Here is a 23,750-nt window from a genome sequence, read left to right on the forward strand (position 1 = left end):
GAGCAAATCCATTGGTGTGTAGATCTACCGATCCCAAACCATCAAGGCTAGAGGCGACAGCGGAGAGGAAAAAAACTTCACCAATTGGCGAAAGTGAAGAAAAAAAACCTTGAGAGAAACCAGACTCAGTTGGGCACTATCATTTCAATTTCTCCGCTGGCCAAACGTCTGGTGCAGAACTGCAGTCTCAGCACCGGAGGCCGAAAGCTGGGCCTCAGCGAAGACTCGTCTGTCCCTGGAGCGTCACAGGAATAAGTCTCATGCTCTCCTCTCCTCTATGACCACAGCAGCTGCTCAGGATACGGCCTGGTCCAGGATATGGAAACCTTGGGATCATCTCGTCGCTGGTCTTGGATCAAATCAGTAACTCAGCATAGTCTGAGGGCCTCAGGAAAAGTATCCCCAGGTGAAAATAGAGACTAAAGAGAATAATTAGCGTAGCTGCTGTTTATAGTTTATATAAACAAGATGCAGAAAGCTGTGTAGAAACCCGCTAAGTGATGCATTGAGTGTATGCTTTACTAAACAGATAGGTCTTTAATCTAGTGTGTCTGAGCCTTGGAAGTTATCAGGAAGGCTATTCCAGAGTGTAGGAGCCATAAATGAGAAGGCACTACCTCCGTTAATCGACTTTGCTAATCTTGGTGCTACCAGAAGCCCTGAGTTTTGAGATCTTAAAGAGCAAGTTGGATTGTAGCGAGACAGAAGGTTGGTTAGATAAACAGGAACTAGATTATTTAAAGCTTTATATGTAAGAAGCTATATTTTAAATTCAATAAAAAACTTAACAGACAGCCATTGTAAGGAGGATAAAATTGGGGCGATATGATCATATTTTCTAGACCTGGTAAGAACTCTGGCAGCTGCATTTTGCACCAATTGAAGTTTGTTAATTACAAACCAAGCAAGCCAGTGGTGACAGGGCGAGGAAAAACCTTTATTAATTGACAAAAGTGAAGTAAAAAAAAAACTTGTGAGAAACAGCTGGGCAAGACCATTTCTCCTCTGGCTAAACTCCTTGTGCAGTGCTGCAGTCTATGCACTGGAGGCTGGAGGACGCAGGACGTCCATCACAGAGAAGCTGCAGGTGTGAGTTGGTCACCAGTGGGTAATATTGTATTCACTAATAAAATTATAAATATAATTATATTCTAAATAATAAACAATATTATTTCACAAGCTTTTCAATCAGATGTGTTTTTCCCTTTATTCGGTGTATTAAAACCTCTATGGTTAAAAATGGAAGTTCTCCCAAAATACCCCTGTAGTTATGCATCTGTTGCTGAATTTTGAGCTATGTTCAAAAAAGCATTTCTATGTCTTTATTTCTGCTGTATTTATAGAGTATATAAAGTATAACGATGCAGATGTGCTGAAAACAACCTGTACCCCACAATGCAACTTTCACAACTCCTCTGCTTTTTTTAAAATAACTTCTTATTTCTTTTTTTTCCACTTACTACTTAATTATATTATAATCTTTTTTTATTATTATTTTATTAATGAATGCTTATTTTCTAAACAATAAGCAGACGCTACTTAGGTAAACTTGCACCATAATGATTTAGTCTGACAACAACACACACCACCATTGTTTGAATACCATTGTTCTTGAGTGGTATACTATCTTAAAAATGTGTTTGCACAATACAGTACATACTGCGCATAAAGCAGTAGGCTAGCATTCGATTGCATTCCGAACATTTCCGAAGAGTGCGGCTGCGCATGCGCGGTTCGAGCGGGGTTTGGTTTGTGTTTACAGCAGCACTGTTGCTGGCTAATGTTCAGCGCTGTTATGTCAAGCCTATCTGGAATAAAAAGCTTCTGTAGAAACAGGTAGGATGAGTGGCAGCGATGCATACGGCCGTGCTTTTATTTATTCTACTCGTCATTTGCGTTATTTAATATTTATGTCATTTTAAGGGGAATGTAACACACAATATATGCAGATTTGGATTTGATGCTAGCATGCTACAGTGTATTAGCCCGTTAAAGGCCGTGTGCTGAAATCTGCTTCACTGCATGACTCAAAACCTGCAAAGATATGTTGTCTGCACAGCAAACATAAACCTGTTTATGTGACATATTCTGTTTTTGTCGACGAAATGTAGAAAAATCAAGGACGTTGTCTGTGCCTTGCTTTTTAAGCCTTTTGTTAGATGTAATTAGATGGTTTGTTCGTCTCATTGTAGAAATGCATAATTTGCATTACATGCAAACATAACTGCATTATTTGGTTTTGTAAGTTATTTATATTGTTTTGAATTTACCTGAATGTGTTTGCGCTGGCATGTGCTTGACTGTAGTAGCCAGTGGTGGAGTATTTGTTTTAGATTTTAAAGTGTGCTTGAAATCAAAATAGACTAAATTAATTTTTATTTGATCACAGTGCTGTTACTGAAGTTCGAATGTAACGTGTTCAAATCAATCCACTGAAAAAAATGATTTAAAACCTAATTTTAAATCGATTTTGAAAATTTCCTTCTGCTCTGGAGTGGCATTCAAATTCTAATGACGTCAGATTGACAGCTTGGGCAGAGCATCTTAACCACACTATATATCAAGAGTATAGATTTGGCATGGATGGAGGGGATGTGTCCCCACTAGGCATGGGCCGGTATAAGATTCTGACGGTATGATAACCTTAGATAAAATGTCACAGTTTACGGTATTGTGATTACTGCTCTAAAATATGTTCTTTTTAAATATCTGGGTAAAAAAACTAAAACTTTTTTCTCCTTTGAACACAATATATTTTATGTTGAGAGATATTTTGAAACAGTAAACGACAAAACACATAAGGACAATGATTGGCTGGGCCTATTTATGCTGTTAATGACAGCTGTAATTACATTTGAACGTGAGGAGTGCCAAAACGGAATTTTTCCAGTCCTCCTTCACTGTACAAGACGTGGACATAAGTAGCAACTTTTCAAAGAGTCGAGATTTTAAAGTTAAGTTCGTTTAGAGTCCACCATAACAATATTATTAACCAAGGTTGTGCAATTAAAATCAAAATTCAGTTTTGATTTTGTCTTTCATGGTTTAAAAAAAAAAAAAAATCAGGATAAAACGGTTAAATTGCATCACATGCCCCTTTAAATTTCTCTACATTCATACTTCCCCAAAGCCAGATTGCAGTCAAATCATGTATATTGACTTTTGCTGCATGCGACGCGTTTCATTAATTGTTATTTGAGTTATTAAGTGTTGAAAAGTTTATAAATGTTTTTAAAAGCATGAAAGAGAATCTGTGCTGTTCTATGCATGCGCTATAGGGATGTATGTCCCCACCAATGTCAAGAGCATATCTACACCACTGCTATTTATTCTTCTGTGTCAAAGCTGATTTCATTGTGAGCTTTTATACTTCTGTGGTCTGTCTGCATTGCTCACCAACGAAACACTAGTTTGAGGTGGGGTTTCTGTGTTCCCCTTTGTTGAGTTTCTGTTGTTTTTTTGACTGTTGTGATTTTAGGTCACTGTAAATAGTGGAAACAAGCTGAGCAGGTCATGTCATGAGTTGGAGCTGATCGATGTTGAAAACAGGTCCTTTTAGTGAAATGCCTAAAACAAAAATGCTGAAATGCTCTGGAACTGTGTTGTTATTCAGTCGACCAATCACAGATCTCATCTTGTGTTGTTGCGACATGTAGTTAATTTTTGGAGAGGTGTGTGTTAGTGTTCAGCGCATGGTACAGGACTGTGCATAGACACTTAGCACACTGACATACACTCAAGTATAAATCTATTAAGTATTATTTTTCAGCTCATTAAAATGCCAAAATAGGTCAACTTTTAGTTCACACAGACTTTGAAATCACTTGCCTTAAAGGGACCTAAATTCTAAGGAGTGACAAATGCATTGCATTATTATATACTTTATCAGAAAAAAGATAAGAAATAAGGTAAACCATATATCATCATAGACAGTTTACTTAATTTATATCGAGTCAAAGGCAGTACTTGGGCTAAAACTTGAGTCAACAAGTTGCCTTACAGTTTTGAGTTGTGTCAACTTTTTTACAGTGTAGTTGTGTGACCGTTAGTACTAGGACACACCAAGTCGATGGTCGGCCGTTAGGCTTTGTTTGTTAGTGTTGGTCCTTTTAGTTTAGGGTAGGGTTGTCACGATACTGGATTTCATAACCAATCGATACTGAAGTTATAAAAACGTTTATTTCCTGCTAACATTTGAGCAATACTGAGCACGTTCCTAAGTAGCCCTTATTTGCCATTGTGGTGTAGTGTTTTAAAACCACGATTCATCAGCGAGTCGCTCGTATATCAGCTTATAGACAAACCAGCTGATTGAAGTGACTTTGAAATGCTATAGTGTCCCTGTATCTGTGGTTGCACTCAGTAAACAAAGGTGAGTTTGGTGAACTAATGACCTTCATGGCCAATCACAGTCATTTCTGTTGAGCATGTGAACACAACGGCAAATCAGCACTGTTTATAAATGTACTCAGATGCTCTCAAATGTTAGTGGGTATTTGACGTTTTTAAAACTTCACAATTGACTCGTACCGAATTCCAGTATCGTGACAACCCTACCCTGAACTAAATGAACCAACACTGACCAAAAAAGCCTAACGGCCGACCATCGGCTTGGTGTGTAATGGCCCTAACAGTCACAAAATTACACTGTAAAAAAGTTGACTCAACTCTAAGGCAACTTGCTGCAAAGCTTTTTTTTTTTTTTAAGTTGACTGGCCTTCAGATGGAGATTTACTACTGATCACAGAACTGTTCTTTCCCTGAGAAGATATGCATCCAGATTTAGCTTAATCACAGTTGTTAAATTTATCGTGCAGCCCAATTTTGGATTTATTGTTAAGTGTTTAAGTGTTTTTCAGTACATATTGAATAGAAAGGAAATGGTCTAAAACTTATTCTTAACTATATATCGTTTGTGTGATTTTTAAAATGTTACAGTTAAGATGATAAACAATGCTAACTAGACTAACTGTAGCAGAACATCATTCTTTCACCCCGAAGCGGACATGTTTACTGAGTTCAGCTCTCATTAGTGCAGATTAATGTTGCTAACTTGATTTCAGATTGCATAACAGCAGTCTTGTTGTCTTTGGAGGAACCGTCTGTTTGTCTGGTTGGTACAAAGAGCCTCCAGCCACACCTTATGGTTTAAACCTGGGTGGTAACTTTTTTTTCCTGACAAGTGATGTGACATACAGTAAGCTTTTAATTGCTGTCGAAATTAACTTGTTTTCAAGACATTCATTATAAAGTGAGCAACACAACATAAACTTAAAAAAATATATATTAAAATTATTCATAATTTATTTAAAATACAGTTTTAAGTAGGAATATAATAATAATGATAATAATAATAATAATAGTTGTTATTATTATTATTATTATTATTATTTTTTTTTTAGTTTTTTGTAAAAATATTTAGCAAAATTTTCATCCAAGCAGTATTTATTTGATTTGAAGATTTTGAAGTTTGGTTTAAATTAAAAATAACTTTACATTGTAATAAATCTGATTTTTTAAAATTTGACTTTTATTTTTATTTCTTTTTTTAAAGGAAGAAAAATGTTAAGAAAAAAGTGCAAATACTAATTAATTAAAAAAAACAATAATAATTTAAACTGTGTAAAAGCATAAGCACAATCCATTACTCCCAATATTGCATGTATTTGTTCATTTGTAGTATTAAAGAGAAAGTCATCCTCTCCATATTGAACATTCAATAAAATATCCATCCATTCAGATTTTGTAGGGGGTTTGAGTTGTTGCCATTTTCGAGTTACATTTTTCTTACTGGTTGCTAGAAGTATTTTTAATAAATACTTGTCTTTTGCCATTAAGTTGGCTGCAATATTTCCCAGGTAAATTGTTGTAAAAGAAAAGTCCAATTCATCACCAAAAACAATATTTTGTATTGCTTACATTACAAAGTCTGGATTTTTGTTATCATTGCTTTTAGGTCACATGATCAAAAATCATTCTAATATGTTGATTTTGATGCTCAAGAAGCATTTCTGATTATTATAAATGTTAAAAACTTTTGTGCTGCCTTATATTCTGACCACATGTTTGAAAGCTGCATAAAACTGATCAAAACAAAGTATTTCTGTTTAAAATCAGTTAATGAACCCTAAGAGAATATATGGTGGCTTCTATAACTGATTTCAATACTGAATTTACAATAATAAAATGTAATTTATAATTACAAAATGCTTTTATTGATTAAAAATGCAGGAAATGTATTTTCAAAAATATATAGCAATCATTAATTTCAAAAGGCTATAATATAAACATATTGCTAATCTTGCATTGGTCAGAAAAGCCTATTAGTAAGCTGTCAGCCTTATAAATACACTCTATGTCCCAGTGCACTTGTGTTCTCGACAATAAACATGCCCCTCAGTGGATGTTATGTTGTCAAGGCATCACTGGAGAAATGCTCAAGGGTCTGTGTCTTTATCTGGATAAAAGAATAGTCTTGCACTAATGCTGCTTCACTGAGTGTGTATTCAACATTATATAGAAGCCATTCTCATATTAAGAGAGATAGCATGACTTGAGGGATGTGTGTGAGTGGAGAACGGGGGGAAAAGAAGCCCAGTGGCTGACCATGTGTTTAACGGTACAATGACAGATGCTTCTCATCTCTTGGGTATGTGAGACAGCTGGCTCATGTGCAACCGCACCCTGATTCTAGATCAGCGACATAGGGCACATGCCTCGTTTCAACATTTCAGCTACACATTACAAATGCTTATTTTGTTTATTCAGTGATTGTTCACTGCAGCTTTGTTATGCAAGCAAGTGCTTTATGCTATTGTTCATTACAGGAACACGCCACGTTTTTTTTTTTTTTTTTTTTTTTAAACATAGGCTCATTTTACAAGTCCCCTTGTATCAAACTGTTGAGTTTAACCATTTTTGAATCCATTCAGCCAATCTCCGGGTCTGGCAGAAGCTCTTTTAGCTTTGTCAGAAATTAGTCTGCCTCGACTCAACTTCCACTCTAAATGGTGTGTTGATGCTGATTTCCCCAAAAAGCTGAATTATAATAGAAAATATGAAGTCAGAATTTTTAACCTCCCTGTTTATTTTTTCTCCCAATTTCTGTTCAATAGAGAGAAGTTTGTTTTTAAACACATTTATTAACATAATAGTTTTAAAAACAAATTTTTAGTAACTGATTTATTTTATCTTTGCCATGATGGCAGTAAATAATATTTAACTAGATATTTTTCAAGACACTTTCAAGTCACCTTAAAGTGACATTTAAAGACTTAACTAGGTTAATTAGGTTAACTAGGCAGGTTAGGGTAATTAGGCAAGTTAGCTTAAAGGGGCTAATAATATTGACCTTAAAATGTTTTTAAAAAAAATGTAAAACTGCTTTCATTCTAGCCAAAATAAAAAATAAAAAATTCTTCTTCTGGAGAAAAAAATATTTACCAGACATAATATGAAAATTTCCTTGCCCTGTTAAACATCATTTGGGAAATATTTAAAAAAGAAAAACATTCAAAGGGGGGCTAATAATTCTGATTTCAACTGTATGTCAACAGTTTGTTGTATCTGCACTATTTGAGATGATCACGTCTTTAGCAAATGGTACCAGTTGTAGAATAAGGATGGGTGTGGTGCATAGAGAACCATCTCATACATTGGGGTGTCAAAACTGCATAACACACAGAGCACAGCTGTGGAAACAGCCGAGGAGCAACTTCATTTACATCTTAATTCAGTATATGAAAATTGTATAAAAGGTTTCAGTTTAAGCTATGCTGAATAAACATCTTCATTGAGATCTTCTACGTCTTCATTAGGGCTAAAATGAGAATCAGTTTTTTTTTTTTTTTTTGCTTAATCAAGATCATAATTTTCTCACAATTCTGTAGATGTAAAATAAAGGTTAATATGAGTAGACTATTATTATTGTTATTTCTCACATATATGGTAAAATAACAATATCAGTTGTATGTGTAGGTCTACTGTTGGTTAAAATGCTACATTTTGTATGTACTTGGAATGGTGGACTTGATTAGACTTTAAGTTTGTCCTGTTAATGTACAGTAAAGTGATGGCATCAGAATACAATTTTTAATAATTTTAAAATTGACTTATGTTTAAATCTATGCTTGTCAGTTGTCATTGACAACATTATTAAACCATTTTTTTCACTGGTAAAATGAAACGTTTGTCATTATCAGATTAACTCTTGCATTATATTCATCGTTATAGTTATACTGACCAATTTATTTTCATGCATAACACTTTGTGTTAGGGATGCACGATATATCGGAGGCCATATCGTTATCGGCCGATAAATGCTATTTTTAAGATTATCGTTATCGATCCAATGTCTAAATTAGGCCGATATCTTTAAGCCGATAAATTACGTAATTGTTGCCGCGCACGCATGGGCGGAACATGTTCAGACTTGTTCATGGATCTCTCCTCACACTGATTATTTCTTCAAAGTCTGTCCTTTCTTCACGTGGTATTGCTGTGTGTTAATAACTCAGTAAGTAACCATTATCCTTATCATTGTAAATATGTTTGATTGAGTGCCATTGTGTATTTTGCTTCAAATCGCCTCAGGAAAAAATATTACATATGAAAGCCTTTCCTGCTGTGTCGCTTTGTTGTGTTAGAGATAGCAGGGAGATTAACTTATTACTCGAGGGCCGAATAATATTAGTTTCGGGGTTAATTCTTTTAGTTGCAGCCGATGAATAAACGAGGACCCGAAAAAAATCGCTCCTCTTTTCTGTCTCTCCCTCTTCGCTTCACACACACACACACTCACACACACACACACCAAACTGACCTGCACACGTGACGCGCTAAACAAAAACTTTACGGCAGGTTTTTAATCTAATATAATTATTTGTTATTATCAACGCGTTGCTTCCCATGTGTTATTGATGTAAGATTGTATTCAGTTTGATCGGAATATTCATATTGATTATAACGAGCGCGCGAGAGCTTTCACCCACACATAGATCTGACAGCCTTCACACACACATAGATCTTGAGCCTTCACAGATCAACAGGGTAGAGCCTAGGTGCACCGGTCACTGAATCCAGCATACTGGCCACACGTTCTGTCTTTATATTCTGCTCTATGTTTGTCATAAAGTCATCTGAGCTCAATGATCAGGTTTGTATCAAAATCCGAGGGCAAATCTGCGCCCTCACAGCGGTTCATCATAAAGTTTTTGTAGGTCATTTCCTATGCGATTGACAGCAAGAACGAACACAGAAGCGTTGATGATGCTACATGTGTTCAAAAGAATCTAAAACGCCAAATAGGATGAATTTATGTTGCATTTTAGTCCTTAGCTCTTTAATTTTCATCTTATTTGAAATATATTTAACTTGCTTGTTAATCCCCTTAACATACAAAAACATGCATACAAATCATACTGCCCACTTGGCTCTCAAAAAATCGCTCTGTGCAACATATTGAACATTGTTTATACTTATATATTATATATATATAAGTATATATTTATACTTATACTTTATGACCTGTTATTCACAGCCTATGCACGTACTGTTCACTAAAGTAGACCTCATTGGCGTGCACGTGCACGTCTTCTCAGTAGTAAACAAACACTGCATCAGCCCATGCGTAATTTCGCGGCTGCAAATACATCATTACATTATAGGACAGACTAGAGCTGGGCAATATGGCAAAATCAATTTTATAAGATTTTTATTATGCCAATCGCTTTGTGCAGCTGATTTAACAGATTTTGTTAAATGTTTTAGCTGTCTGACAATATAAATAATAAAATAATAAACAAAAGAACAATCTTAATTTAGCATTTACTGTTCAAGTTTTCAACCACCAAAGACATTACAAGTTATTGGATATTATTGTTCAACATCAGAAAAAAAATAATAAATCTGGTTTGGAACAAGTAAAAGGTGACTTAATAGTCACAGAATTTTCAGTTTTGGATGAACTCACCTTTTATTGGTGATTATGGTAAATTTTGGGTGAAATATACTTTAATGTATTTTATTTAGGGATGCTAACGATTACTTGATGATCTATTAATTGTCAATAACACTTTAATCAATAGACCTTATCGATGACTGATTAAGCATGGACATGTAAAGGTGTAGTTATGCTTTGCGCTGTGAGACGCGTTCACGCATTACATAATCAAGTGTGTGCAGTTTACCTTATGCAGTCACCCTGTTGTCATCGCATATTGCGGTATGCATAAAGTCAGTTATGTGCAGATCTCCGTTATATCCGCGGAAGTTTTAACCAAATTTGTCTGACAGACATGCACAAATGGGGACAAATCGCGTATCAAAACGAAAACATGCAGGGAGCCTCTCCATTTACTTAGCGAGCTCATGAGCTCTCATCCGAGTTTATTCTTCCGAAGTAACCTAAGAAATCTATCAGTGCTGCGAAAAGACTATTCAGCTCATGCTGCTCAGACCGTTAATAAAGACTTATTTAGACTTAGGCTCAGACTTAGTTAATAAATTAAAATGAAACCGTGAAAATAGTTTAATGGATTGTGTAATAAGGATAAGGATCTAAATAATTTGCCACTGCTGTTGTAAATGTCTGTCTTATTTGCTGCATTTTTAATGTCATTATTTTAAAGATTATGTCTCGAGCATCTGATTTCTCCTTAGTGATTATGTCCTTTAAATATATAAAGGCTGGTTGTTTTTCTGTCGGTGGGGGACAATTGTGATATTACAGATTTCAAAACAAATATCTTAATATTAAAAAGAAAACAAGCTTGACAACAAAAGATCCTATTAATGTCGTAACAAATATCCTTAAATAATGCAGCCTGTAGATCAAGCTTCAAGTGTTCATTGAGATGTGTTTGAGATTGTGTTGTCTGTCATATCTTTCATCTGTCTTTTTGGGTTTTTTTTCTTGTAAGGCACGGCTTTCGAAAATGATGACATGAGACTGCTGGGTAGCTGCGCTGGTTTACCAACACTTGTTTAGGTCTGTAATTTCTTAGCATCTTCATAAAAGTGGTGTCGTTTTAAATGATGGAAGAGGCTTGTGTTGCTTGCTTTTGATGACACAAGTCGTCTGCGCAGTTTGCAGTGCTCATTGCTCTGTTTTGTGTCGGATAGCAAAAAGCTATAGCTCAAGACTAAGGTCTAGTGACGTTTCTTGTCAGCAATGCCTGTGACTCTGACCTTTTTTACCTTATTTTTTTCTTAAGTACACCTTATTTTTTCTCCTTTAAGTACACCTAACACTATATGGCTGTAAACTTGTATGGCGTGCGGCATCCGGAAGGTTAGGCTGCAAAATGCTTTTGGAAGTTTATAAAAGCTCAGTTCGTATTTTGGCTGATTTAAACAATTACAAACAATATAAAACAAATATTTTGATGTTCTGATAGCGATTCCTATGTAGAAGAATCACTTCCTGCCCTCCATCTCAATATTGCACGTCATCAGTGACGTAATGTTAAAACAACCTATTATGCCCTTTTTTACAAGATGCAATTTAAATCTTCGATATCCTCAGACCGGAAGTTTGAAGTCAAAATATTGAACATATCTATGGATGCACCGAAATGAAATTCTTGGCCGAAGCCAAATAATAATAAATTGCTTGGCTGAAAGCCGAAGGCCGAATACCGAACTCTGTGTTATGCATTTTTTTTTCCTTTTAGTTTGCCAATTTTTTCACCATTACAATTATTAAATAGTAAAAACTAGCTTTTTACTATTTTCTGTTGCTTTTCAGAGAAATAAATCAAATAACAAAAATACAATTTAATAACAAAAATACAACATTCCAGCAGGTAATATACAAACAAAGCACAATATAACTTAAAATAAATAAATTAGTAAAATAAAATAAAAAAAATTTATTTGGCCATCTTTGAAGCCCCCTTCTTGAATAGCTGCTGAAAGAATGTAACTGTATGTCTACAACAACAAACGTGCATTGAATAGTGCAAAAAATGTGGATGACAACAAATGAATAACTGTCCTAGACATAAGCCTACTTGGCCTACTTCTTCAGAAAAAGTGGCAGGTTCTTCTTTATAAAAAGTAGCTTCTCTGCTGTCTCGCATGAAAGTCGGTTCCTCTTCTCATCGATGACATGAGATGCAGCACTAAACAGTCTCTCGCTGTCGTTGTGCAGCTCATCTGTAGTACGAGCCCGTTTACTCTCGGTGCTGTTTTCATCTCCTGCGCTGGTCATCTCCTGTCCGTCTCCAACACCTAGCGGCTTTCCCAAGTCCAACTCGGCCTGGATCATTTCTCGTGTGCGCAGCTTTTTTCCCATATCCAAGTAATGATCTTTATATCGTGGATTAATCACAGTTGCGATGCAGTACAGGGGTTCTGAGGCCGCCTGACTTAATCGTGCGCTGACAGCTTCTAAGAGCGTACTTTTAGCTGTTTTCACTCCGCGTTTCAGTTTCAGCCTCTTTGTTTAAAAGACGCTTTAGTGCTGCATAAAGCGCGCGCTCTCACTCTACGCGGGTTACTATTTGATCGCGTCATTAAAAACGTCATTGTTCTGCAAAATTTATTCGGCCTTTTTACTTATTAATTACTATAATTTAACATTTTTATTAATTTCGGTTGCCGAATATTCGGTGCATCCCTAAACATATTCATTATTATTTTCTGTTACAAAATTACAATTTTTAGGTCAAAGTAAAAATGACTTAAGTTTGTGCATGTGCCTTTAAATGCAAATGATCTGGTTCTTCTTGCCCCATTCTCAAAATATAGAGCTGTTTGGGCATGTCTGTCATAACGGGAGATGCCATAAGCACAATGTCAGACAGGCTAAAGTAAAAGAAATTCCACCATTCTAGTGTTTTCCCCCATACATTCCACTGCCTGCCTGTTGTGAACAATTGTGAATTGCTCTTTAGGACTAACAAAATGTTAGTTCAGGCAATATGAACATAGATATTTTTGTTATCATTGGAACTGTATGTCTGTTAGTGTTATAAAAAGTTAAACAAATATTTTAAAATAGTTATTCAAAAAATGTAATCTTGGTATTACACCCAAACTACCTGATTAAATCACCCAGCCATTCTGCACAGTAAATATGTATCAGCTGTTCCTTGTGCTTATAACCTCTTTCTTTCTTGTGCTGCCTCTACCTATTTTGCTTTGTCCCTATTTTGCTATGTCAATAGAGCTAATGGTGCGACTGTTATAGAATGACTGTGCATGCATATCGCAGACTTGGCAATTAGTTAAATCTTCCTTCTTTTCTCACACCTAATTTACAGTATCATCTTCTGTTTTTTTCACACTTCGTATGGGAAGTGAGTTGGTGTTCAGCAGCACATAGACAATGGTCTTACAGAAAGATCACTGACGGAGTGAAGTTCCATGTTTTTTTTTTGTATTTTAATTCACTTTTTTAATTTTTGTTCCCAGTGCAGCACATTTAAAGACAGAACAGGAAGTAACATTGAGCAAGGAAAAAAAATTCCAATTGAATGCAATGCGACACCAAGCGGAAATCTATAAGCTACTAGGCTGGTACTGTAGACAGCTTCATTGATTACAAAGGAATTGATTTGTTTTAGGACTTTGTGCCACATTGCTGTGAAATAATTCCCTTTTTCGTCACTCAGACTTGATAAGATGTTTCCTGTTGGGTTGAAAATTCAAACTGCTGCCATGCTTTTGAATGGCCAGGTGTGTGGTTGCTATGGTTACAGGCATCCAAAAGCTTTCTGGGAAATGAAGACGACTTCTGAGAAAAAAAAAAACCCTGTCTCCTGCTTCTGTCCTACATAGTGATGGGTCTCATTAAGGTTTTAACAGTATTACTACTTTTATCGATACCGCTTATCGGTTCGGTACTTTATTGGTTCTCTTATCGGTACTTTTTGTAGTGCTTTTGTTTTTTTTAAATGAAAAAAAAAAACGAATTGAACAGAATTAGCAAGACTTTATTTGATCATTACGTTTTTAATGTAAAATAAAACAAAACCAATAATTGTAAAACAATTAAATATATTTTTTCCTGTAAAAGAATGTACAATTGTTTGAAGGAAAATTACTGTTTTTAACATTCTTCTGGAGAAAAATCAACATGTTTGCCTTTTCTGACAGAAGTCGGGATCTTTCTTGCTTTATTAAGTTGCAAAATTCAGTTAAATGAGGTAATGTTGGGGTGTCAAAATGAATTGTTTCTTCCGTGCACCGTGATGCAGACACGGACAATTCGGTATCGGTTCAGTAATAATCATAACTGGTTATTATGTACTGACGTCATTTATCTCCTATGCGCTCTGTTGCGAGGGAGGTGAGCGCGAGTGTTTACAACACTCAGTCAACTCAGGGCCGGGCCGTGGCATAGGCACCATAGGCAAATGCTAAGGGTGCTGTATATCCAGGGGGGCGCCAGAAATGAGAGCGGTTCAGTTGGTTTTGTTTTCGATATTCCTGCCACAAATTCAGTTATAGACGACATTAACTCAAAAACCTCCTACCCTAAAAAGATCTAAAGCGTGTTTCCTACAGAAAGACAAAGCTGGTTATGTTTCACAGCTGTCTTTCTTTTTTTTGCTCGACATTACGAGCACTGCTCCGTTTAAGCCCTCGCAATATGTGTTTAGCTGGGAGAGCTCGCGCTGAGAGAAGCTCTCAGTAAAGGTCCTTTGGAAAAGTGCTTCTTTTTTTCGTTTTTCGTTTTTTTTCCGTTTTTCTGCTCCGCTCAGCGCGAGCTCTCCCTGTTGCAAGGGCTTAAGTTTGTGAGTGTGTGTGAGTGTGTGTGAGTGTGAGTGTGAGTGTGAGTGTGAGTGTGAGTGTGTGTGTGTGTGTGTGTGTGTGTGTGTGTGTGTGTGTGTTTGTTTGTTTGTTTGGTGCTGTCTATGTTTGTGTATGTGTTTGAATGAGAGACAGTGTGGTGCTGTGTGTCTGTGTGTTTATACAGACAGCTTGTTCTAGCCTCCCCTGTAAAATATAACACTGTATATAGAAAGCATCGTCAATGCACCGTGATGCACCGAGATATCGAATTGAACCGAATTGAAGGCATGATAATCGTGACCGAACTGTGAGACCAGTATAGGTTCACACCTCTAAGATAGTGTTTATGATTTTTCATTAACGCATTCACATAAATTAGTTAATCCCATTTTTGGAGTTAACTGTGTTTTTAATACAGTTTTGGGGTGTCTTGCAATGTAGAAACAAGTATTTACAAATAAAGCTGATGTAAAAGCATTTTTAATGTTTAAGATTTATTTAGGCTACTGCAGAAAAAAAAAAAATACTGTTTTCATTGTAACCGAATGTGTGTGTTTATTTCACTATTAATATTATACAAATTTAGGTGATTGACTTTTGACATAACAATGTGGATGATGTAAAGTTACCTTTTAGTAGCTAGGCAGTCAAAACTTTGCATTGCATTGCACTTTTGAAAGATACTTTCACTCAGTCAGACTGCTTACATTTCTGCTTATACAAGAAAACAACTTGTTGCAATAGGCATTGTTGTTATCCATGCGGAAAATACAACTCGTTTGGTTGACTCCGCAAACTTAAGAGCTGTGTAAGCATGAGTTTGTGTCGTTAGTAGTGCTGTCAAAATTAACGCGTTAATGCATGCGATTAATTTGAAATAATTAACGGGTAAAAAAATGAACGCAATTAACGCAGTTTTTTAAATTATTTTTCCCCCCTGTTTTGGCCAGGGCAGACGCCGGGCAGTTTCCCGCTGTTTCGACATACTTTTTGGGCCGGGCTGATCATCTTCTTATGATCTGATCGGCCCATAAAACACTCAGCAGACTGTCATGTTTTTCTGCCTCAATGATTGACAGTGCTGTGAGCTGTCACGCTCTGAAAGTAAGATGTTTCTTTTCCAGACAGAGCGGCTGTGTGACATAATCTGCAGCCCATTGGTTCTTTTCTTTATTGACATTGGGCTGACCCAATCACAATCTTCCATGTTGGGCTTTGTGTAAGGTAGGTGTGTATTCGTCAAAAAAGCCGAGAGTCACGCCTTGGAGAGCAGGCTTTTGCGTCTGCGCTGTGCAGCGGGGCACAGATCAATATATTCCTGTCTATTCTATCTAGTTACCGATCTGTCCATATACATATACTTTTTAAAACTTTTAATCTGCACCACGGCCGCGGCAACTTCCTCCTATAATTCTGTTTCCTTAACCTGCAAGTCTTTATTTTACAAATGATAAAGCACATGAGACATTTCCAGTGTGGATTATAATTTTATTTTAATAATAAATAATTTTTTATTTTTTATTTTTCAACTCTCGATATTTTCTATATATGGCTTTTGTGCTTTTATAGCAGGGGTGTCAAACTCAATTCCTGGAGGGCCGAAGCCCTGCACAGTTTAGTTCCAACCCTGCTCCAACACACTTACCTGTAGGTTTCAAACAAGCCTGAAGGACTCAATTAGTTTGATCAGGTGTGTTTAATTAGGGTTGGAACTAAACTGTGCAGAGCTGCGGCCCTTTTGGAACTGAGTTTGACACCTGTGTTTTATAGAATGGGAGTTGGTAAACCTATCCAAGGGCATGCACAGATTTTCAATACTTTATTATTATTATTATAATTTTCCATATCTGCAATACTTGTATTTTGGCTTTTTTTTGCAGTCCACATAGAATCCAACATGGAGATCAATGTTTTCTTTATTGGCATTGTTTGTTTTGAAATTCAAATGGCATTAACATGCCTGTGTTTTTATTTCTGTAATAAATATGTCTGTCAAGCCAGGATCTTGATGGTTTATTGTGGGTATGTTGTTCACATGAAGAAATCTGTGTCACAAGTAAACAAAAATTCTAATAATTAATTATATTTTGAATTTAAATAGTATTTGTCTTGCATTTACAGTAATTTTACACTCGAATAGCTAAAATTACAAGTTTCAGTCTTTTAAATGCGATTAATCGCGATTAATAAGCTGTCTCTGCTTCATTCTGCCTGTCTCTTTCTCTCTGCCTCAGTCTTCCTGTCTTTCTAACTGTTTTAGTCTCTCTTGTCTTTCTCTGTCTTAGTCTGCTCATCTCTGCTTTAGTTTTTCTGTCTCTCTGCCTCAGTCCGCCATCTATGTATGACATTTTTTTTTAAATTCAGTTCAATTCAATTGGCCCCTGAGTTTAAAAAGAGGAAGTGGCAGGTTATAGTGTAAAGCAGCGTCCAATCTAGCTGGTGTCAATGGCGATGAGCACAAGGAGAAATTGTTGTTACATTCTTAAGTGTCTTAATAATTTTTTAAAACAACCATATGAAAGTTTTCAGTCAACTAAGGAAGAATCTAAGATTCATACTAGCATGCAGGATTAAAAATTATAGAAATAAGACAGTTGACAATAGCCTTGAATAGGGGTGTCAAAATTAATTGTTTCTTCTGTGTACCGCAATGCAGACACGGTTCAGTAATAAATCATAACTTATGTACTAAGGTCTTTTATCTCATATTCGCTATGTCGCTGTAGCTTACTATAGCGAGGGAGACAAGCGCTAGTATTTACAATTTACTATATTTGTTTAACCTCACAGGGTTAAACAAATAACGCCCAGCACTATTATGGTTACAGAAAAGTTTGCGCTGTTACAATTCACTTACCTTTTAATATGTTTTTGTGCAATTATAATGCACTATTAAAAACAACAACAACAATAACTGAATGTTTTGAATGGGAAGCTGTAATGTAGCTGTGGAGGTATGCATTTTTGCATTTTTCTGTGCTTCGCTTCAAATGCCACTGGGCGTTCACTGCATGTCAGGATTGCCTTTTGAGGAGCAAGTCATTTATTAAATGAAGAAAAGATTCATGCAGCTTCTCCTACCACAGTAAATTCCATTTTTACTGTTGATATTTAGCGGCAGTTGATCAGGAAGTGAAGATTTTGTTTGCTTTGACTCGTTGGATAGAAATGCTGCTTTATTAGCACATCTTTTATGCGATAATCCAGTTTTGCACATACAATTAATTTGCATATTTGGATGGAAACATAGCTATTAAAAACTGATTAAAATCTTACAGTGTGACATGAATGTGACATGAGTATGATCATGTTCGTACATTCTGGCAAGTTATGATCGTAAAGTATTATTAAAAATTGCACAGTGCAAGTCTAGCATTAGGCTCAGAGTCTTTCAATGCATTGGCCCACCTGTCTCACTCTACCTTAGGGTGCTTTCACACTTGGTTTATTTGCCTGGACCATACCCAAGTTCGAACCCCGGTACGCTTGCGCCATCGAGCTGCTGTTTAGTGGTTGGCTATGTACTGCTAGGTGTTGGACATGAATGCAAAGCTCTAAAATGGAAAGATCTCCACACATCTACACGCATTTACTAAATCTTTTGGTTTTGGACATACAGAAAGATAAACATTCAGAACATAACGCAATGTCTGCAGAAGCTGTTTTTGAAGGAGACTAGCAGAAATTATCGCTGTAATTGCCCTGGCTCAGTCCTGCTTGTCAGCAAGGTACAGTACGTGATACATAGACACACACACACACACACACACACACACACACACACCAATGAACGTTATGAAAATGATAGTTTGTTGTACAGTTGGCGGTTCACTTCCGTTATTTGGTATGATTGCATTGCAGAAGTGAACTCTCTCTGCCTCAGTTTATCCGTCTCACACCCTACTCCTTTTATCGTTTTCATCTTCGTTTTGCCCCAAGAGAGTCTAAAACATCATCTTGTGTTTCACTCCTCATTTGGCTGTTGCATCCCGAGGCAGAGAGGAGGGAAAGGCAGACAAGGCATCCATTATAGCACCACGAGAACAGAGCGTCAGTGTGAGGGAGCATCCTGTGTGTCTATTTCATACGAATCCATGCGGATATCAGTGAACAAGGCTATGAAGTCAGTCGTCTCACCATTAGTCTGTGAAAATAGCCACTCCTCTATCTTAACAAGTAGCACAATACACACGGGTCATTGTAGGAGGTCTTAGAGGCTTGTGTACTTCTGGCTTTCTGGTCATTGCTCCCCAGGGTGTTGCATCGAGCCTGGTCTCCGTTAGGACCGAGCACAATGTGCCCAGTCAGGAAAACCAGAGCTCACTCACAAAGGAACAACCTGCCATTCAGTGTCCTCTCTTGCATTATTCCTGCAGCCCTGAACCCACTAACCGGTGAATCAGCACAGTTTGTGTAAAAGGATAGTTTACCCAAAAACAAAACAAATGGGAAAATAACATGTATAATACAATTCTGATCTTTGCCAAAGAAGCTCGACTTCACTAAGTTTAAATTGAAACTTCGGCTCATGACAAAGAACGGTATTGCACTGGTATTCATCGCGAGAATGCTGCTCTGCGTTGCTCATTTATTGTGTCTGCTGTCTCGCCTGCTTTTTTCCATGCACAAACACAGAAAAATATAAATCAGAGCATAACGAGACTGAGCATTTTAAATGACACAAATCGAAACCAAAACTTTTAAAGAGGTGGTATATGAACAAAAAAACGTATAAAAACAAAAGTGCAAAATGTATATTTCTTACTGCAATGCTTCATTTTTGTTTGATGCAAACCATAGTTTCATTTGTCATAATGTAACTGTAGGACTGTTTATAGCAGATAACTCACATTAAAGGCAGCATGATAATGCTATTCATTGTTAGTATTATTATCATCATCATAATATTTTATAAATATTAGAGATTCATTTTGGAATTATTGCACAAATATCAGTAAGTCATCACAAAGTTAGTTAGTTGTTTCTGTTATTTTTGTTAGTTCTGATTGATGTGGTTTTCAAATACAATAAATCCTTTAATATACAATTTGTAGTGGTGCTCATTGATTTTTGGTGGGTGCTCCTACATTTTTTATGGTGCTCCTAAAAGTTATGAAGTTGGGAGCAACAGTGCTACAAAGTAAAAAATTTTATTTCAAACCCGCTTTTTTAAAAAATTGTTCTGTCATTTGTTTACAGTGTAATAATTATGTATGTTTAAATGTCAAAAAATTTACTTAGCACAAAGAGAGAAATGGAGTATTGTTTGTTTTTAATATTGTTTTGTGCTGTATTAATTGGTTACTGAGCAGCAATAAATAACACTGTAAAATATAAGGAGTTTTCACGCGATTTTTCTAAACTAGTAGTGTTTTGAAATGAATGAATGCTTAATCGTGATAACTGTGAAACCGTGATTATTTCTCAGACTATAATCATACAATTAAAATCTATAATCGTTGCATCCCTAATTGGCTGTTGGTTACTAAGCGTTAGGCGTGTATGATAAGTATTATTTCAGCATCGATATTTCAATGTGTTTGTCTGCAATAGTCACGTCGCAGCACGGGATTCTAGTTGATCTGCACAACAATTGAAAATGCTTGATATTTGGAGAGTCATTGGCAACTTATAACCATTACAGAGTGAAACTTAATTATTTGCATGTGTTTAAAATGCATTTGAAGAGAGTTTAAAGCATTTGGGTATAAAAAAGTACAACATTTGTAACCTTAATGAAAAATTATTTTACTAAATGGTGTTATTTTGCATTAAATTTCTGTACCTGAATAATGTTCGACTCTCCAGAAAAACTATAAAGCACTGTTTCTTTTACTTTTTTCTTTGCTCTATTGTATTTATTCCTGCTTGCAATTTGTTTATTATAGTTTATACATGATTCACACCATTATAAATTCACCCCAATCTAAATTATGAGCTATTCAAACCATCTGATGAAATTGTATTCATATTGCTATATGTATATCGTAAAAAAAACCTAAATATCATAATGTCAAAATTTGTTGCTTTTATAGTTTGCTGCAGTTAAGTTTCGTTTTCATTTTCTCTCTGTGAGAGCGCAGACTCACGCGTGGATTAACAGTGTACGCGACGCGCGACAACAATAACTTACGTGTCTAAGGAGGATTATTGTTTACCTGAGAGCTGTTCTCATCTGCAAACGCTGAGATCCAGATTGTAGTCTCCTCTAAATAAAGACGCGGCTCGAGTTGCTGGTGATTGTCCTGTCTCTACAGATATGGTAAGTGAGCGACCAGTGCTCTTTGTTTATGCAGTTCGTATTTTATTCGTATCAAACAAACTATTGCACCGAGTGCAATAGTTAGCACTAACAGTTACAACCAAACTATAACCTCGTGTTGGATTTTGTGACCGGAATAACACACGCGGCTTTCTGACGCTACCTGCCGTGTGTATCTAAGTTTCCAGGAAATGCTGAGTTTTTTTTTCTCTCATTCGCCGTGCGGTATCAAACATTGCATGAAAAATACACGCTTAGAGCAGCGCCTCGAATCAAATATCACGTTTGTCGGGAGGGACATGAATGAATTCCCTGAATGAAAGAGCCAAACTGCAGTTAAAGTACACTATTTAATAATTTGGCAAATAATTCGACTACAGATGTCCATGTAAACACAGTCACATTGTCCGCTGTGGGTGTGTGTTTTGACTCTGAAATTCAGCGCGCCCAAATAGACACTCCCATACCAAGCCGCTTTTCTTCCTCCGACACTCCCCCCTAAACAGAGCTGGACACGCCCACTTTTCCTGACTTTTTCCAAAGTAGAGGTGTGAAAACACCCTGCTGAAACGAGGGGGTTTCATGGCCCTTTAACATTTGAACACCTCATTGGTTTGTGGCACTGTAGTCCAGGGTACAGGGCAAATCTTAGATTTGAAATGGTACTAGCTGTGCATTTAATTTTTTTAGTAATGCGTTACCCTAAATAACATTTTTTTTTACATTATAAGTATGGTTTAGAACAGCAAAGAGTGTGAAATGGCCTGTATTGACAAATTAGTATGATGTTGTACTGGAGTCAGCTCTACAAAATAGTACCAAACTATTTCATTTCAGTTTACAGAAGTTGGTATTCACAAGTAATTACCAGAGCTAATATTACTACAATGAAAACAAACATTTGTGACATGAAAATGCTTGTTAACTCTAACTGTTTTGCAATGCTCTGCAGTTTGAGCAAGCGAAAGCTGAGCACACAGTTTGTTTCAGCTTGTTTTACTAAAGTGGACTAGGCCAGAATTACAAAATGACATTAATTGCCTGGCACTATGGTGGTGAAAGTCTGGAAACTCATTTCATGTCAAGTAACATGTTTTCTGACCTTTTTATGGACTTAAGTAATAAGGGTGGATCTGAAGTTTCCTACTGAGTAACTGTCAAATCAGGTGTGCCAAAAATGTTCTCTGGCTTCAAAGAGCGGATGCCAATTGTATTTTTCCACATCCAACACAAACAATGGAATGCATCATTAGCTGTTTCGGCCCTTTGAAAATGTGTTGTTCACTTATTGTTAACTACATTGAATTCCATTATAACAGCTAAAGTCATAGTTTTGGTGACTTTTTACTTTAAAGTTCTGTTTTTCAAAAATTTGTTGATACAAGTTTTCATGAAATTGCAATGAATAATTATTCTACAGCATTTATTAAATGGTTAAATTACACCCAAAATAACATTTTTCTGTTCAGTTCATCCTTAGGCCATCTAAAAAGTAGGTGACTTTCCTTAGAGAATTAAAGTCACACAATGCATGTCGGTGGCTATTCTGTGCAAAAGACACATGCAACACGAAATAATTAATTGAAATTGCAAATAACAGTCGGAAGTAAACCTTGGCTAAAATCTGTGATCTTTAATCGTTGGTTTGACATGTTTTTCGGAATCCACTTAATGGCCATTGCCATCAGATGTTCCCTCAGATGAAGTTCTGCCAGTGTCCAAAAAATTCAGACACTTTCCTGCAGCTGCGATAAGCATCAGTCCAAGAACCAGTAGGAGTGCCAAATTGAATGACCCAATCGAGCAACTACTTAAAGTGAACTTAAAACCAGCGCGGGGAAATGTATAAATAGGGCTGGGTGACATGGAAATAATGCAGTCTTGATAAATTCTTTTCCGTATTGAACAATAACAATATATATTTAAATAACAGTTGTTAATTCTTCCAGATTTAAAAGAGTATCCCAACAATGACTGAAGCTACAAATTATAAGCTCCTTTAAATAGCATGACCTATTTTCGGTGGCCGATACATTTTTGGCAGCCAAAAATTTGGTGTATCCCTAATATCAACATACTTTTCCTATTGTTGCACATTTCTGCTGTGTGATTGGCTCTTGGATCAGTATAGAGTAAATTCCAGAGTTTATCATTGTTATTGACAGATTTTATCGCGATTCGATATAATATTGTTTATCGGCCCAGCCCTATGTCTAAACCATTTCTGGTTTTATTATTGAGGCACGTTGTGAGCAAAATTGGCACTAGAGTTTCTTTGTTTGTCGTGAAGTATCGTGCCAGAACGCAGGATGGTGAAAGTGTCAAGGATGGATAAGATCAAACTCCGGGTGAATTTTCTAAATATGAAATAAACATCATTTAATAGTTTTCAGTTTCGAACAGCATTGAGCTTCAGAAACTCAATAATCAGATTTAAATTAACACTGTAGTCTTTATTGTATAAGTAATTAAACAATTACTATTTGTTAAAGAATTTTTTGTGTCCAAAAGGTTTAAATTTACTTGAAGTATTAGTCACTGGTTTAAAAAGACATTAAAATCAAAGTTTTTCATGGTATTTGAACCTATTAAAACAGGTTTTATTAATCTCAACATGACATTGCAGGCCCTGCGATGTGACCATTGCAGATTTGCAAATTGCGATTTCGATGCTGAAACGTTATATTGTGCAGACCTAGTTAGAAGTATTAACCCAACGCCTGCCATGAACATTAATTATTTTAAACAT

At 36.2% G+C, this 23,750-nt stretch overlaps 1 protein-coding gene across 2 annotated transcripts in view; it reads left to right on the plus strand.

Annotated features, from left to right (window-relative positions):
- The first annotated feature begins 1,752 nt into the window (after window positions 1-1,752).
- rabgap1 (RAB GTPase activating protein 1) overlaps window positions 1,753-23,750 on the plus strand; it is a 149,972-nt gene continuing 127,974 nt past the window's right edge. For both annotated transcript variants that reach the window (XM_073914455.1, XM_073914456.1), the window contains exon 1: window positions 1,753-1,836. The gene's annotated coding sequence lies outside the window, so the exon portion shown is untranslated. The remainder of the gene's footprint in view (window positions 1,837-23,750) is intronic.

The sequence above is a fragment of the Danio rerio genome, chromosome 10, assembly GCF_049306965.1.
Source record: "Danio rerio strain Tuebingen ecotype United States chromosome 10, GRCz12tu, whole genome shotgun sequence".
Lineage (NCBI taxonomy): Eukaryota > Metazoa > Chordata > Actinopteri > Cypriniformes > Danionidae > Danio > Danio rerio.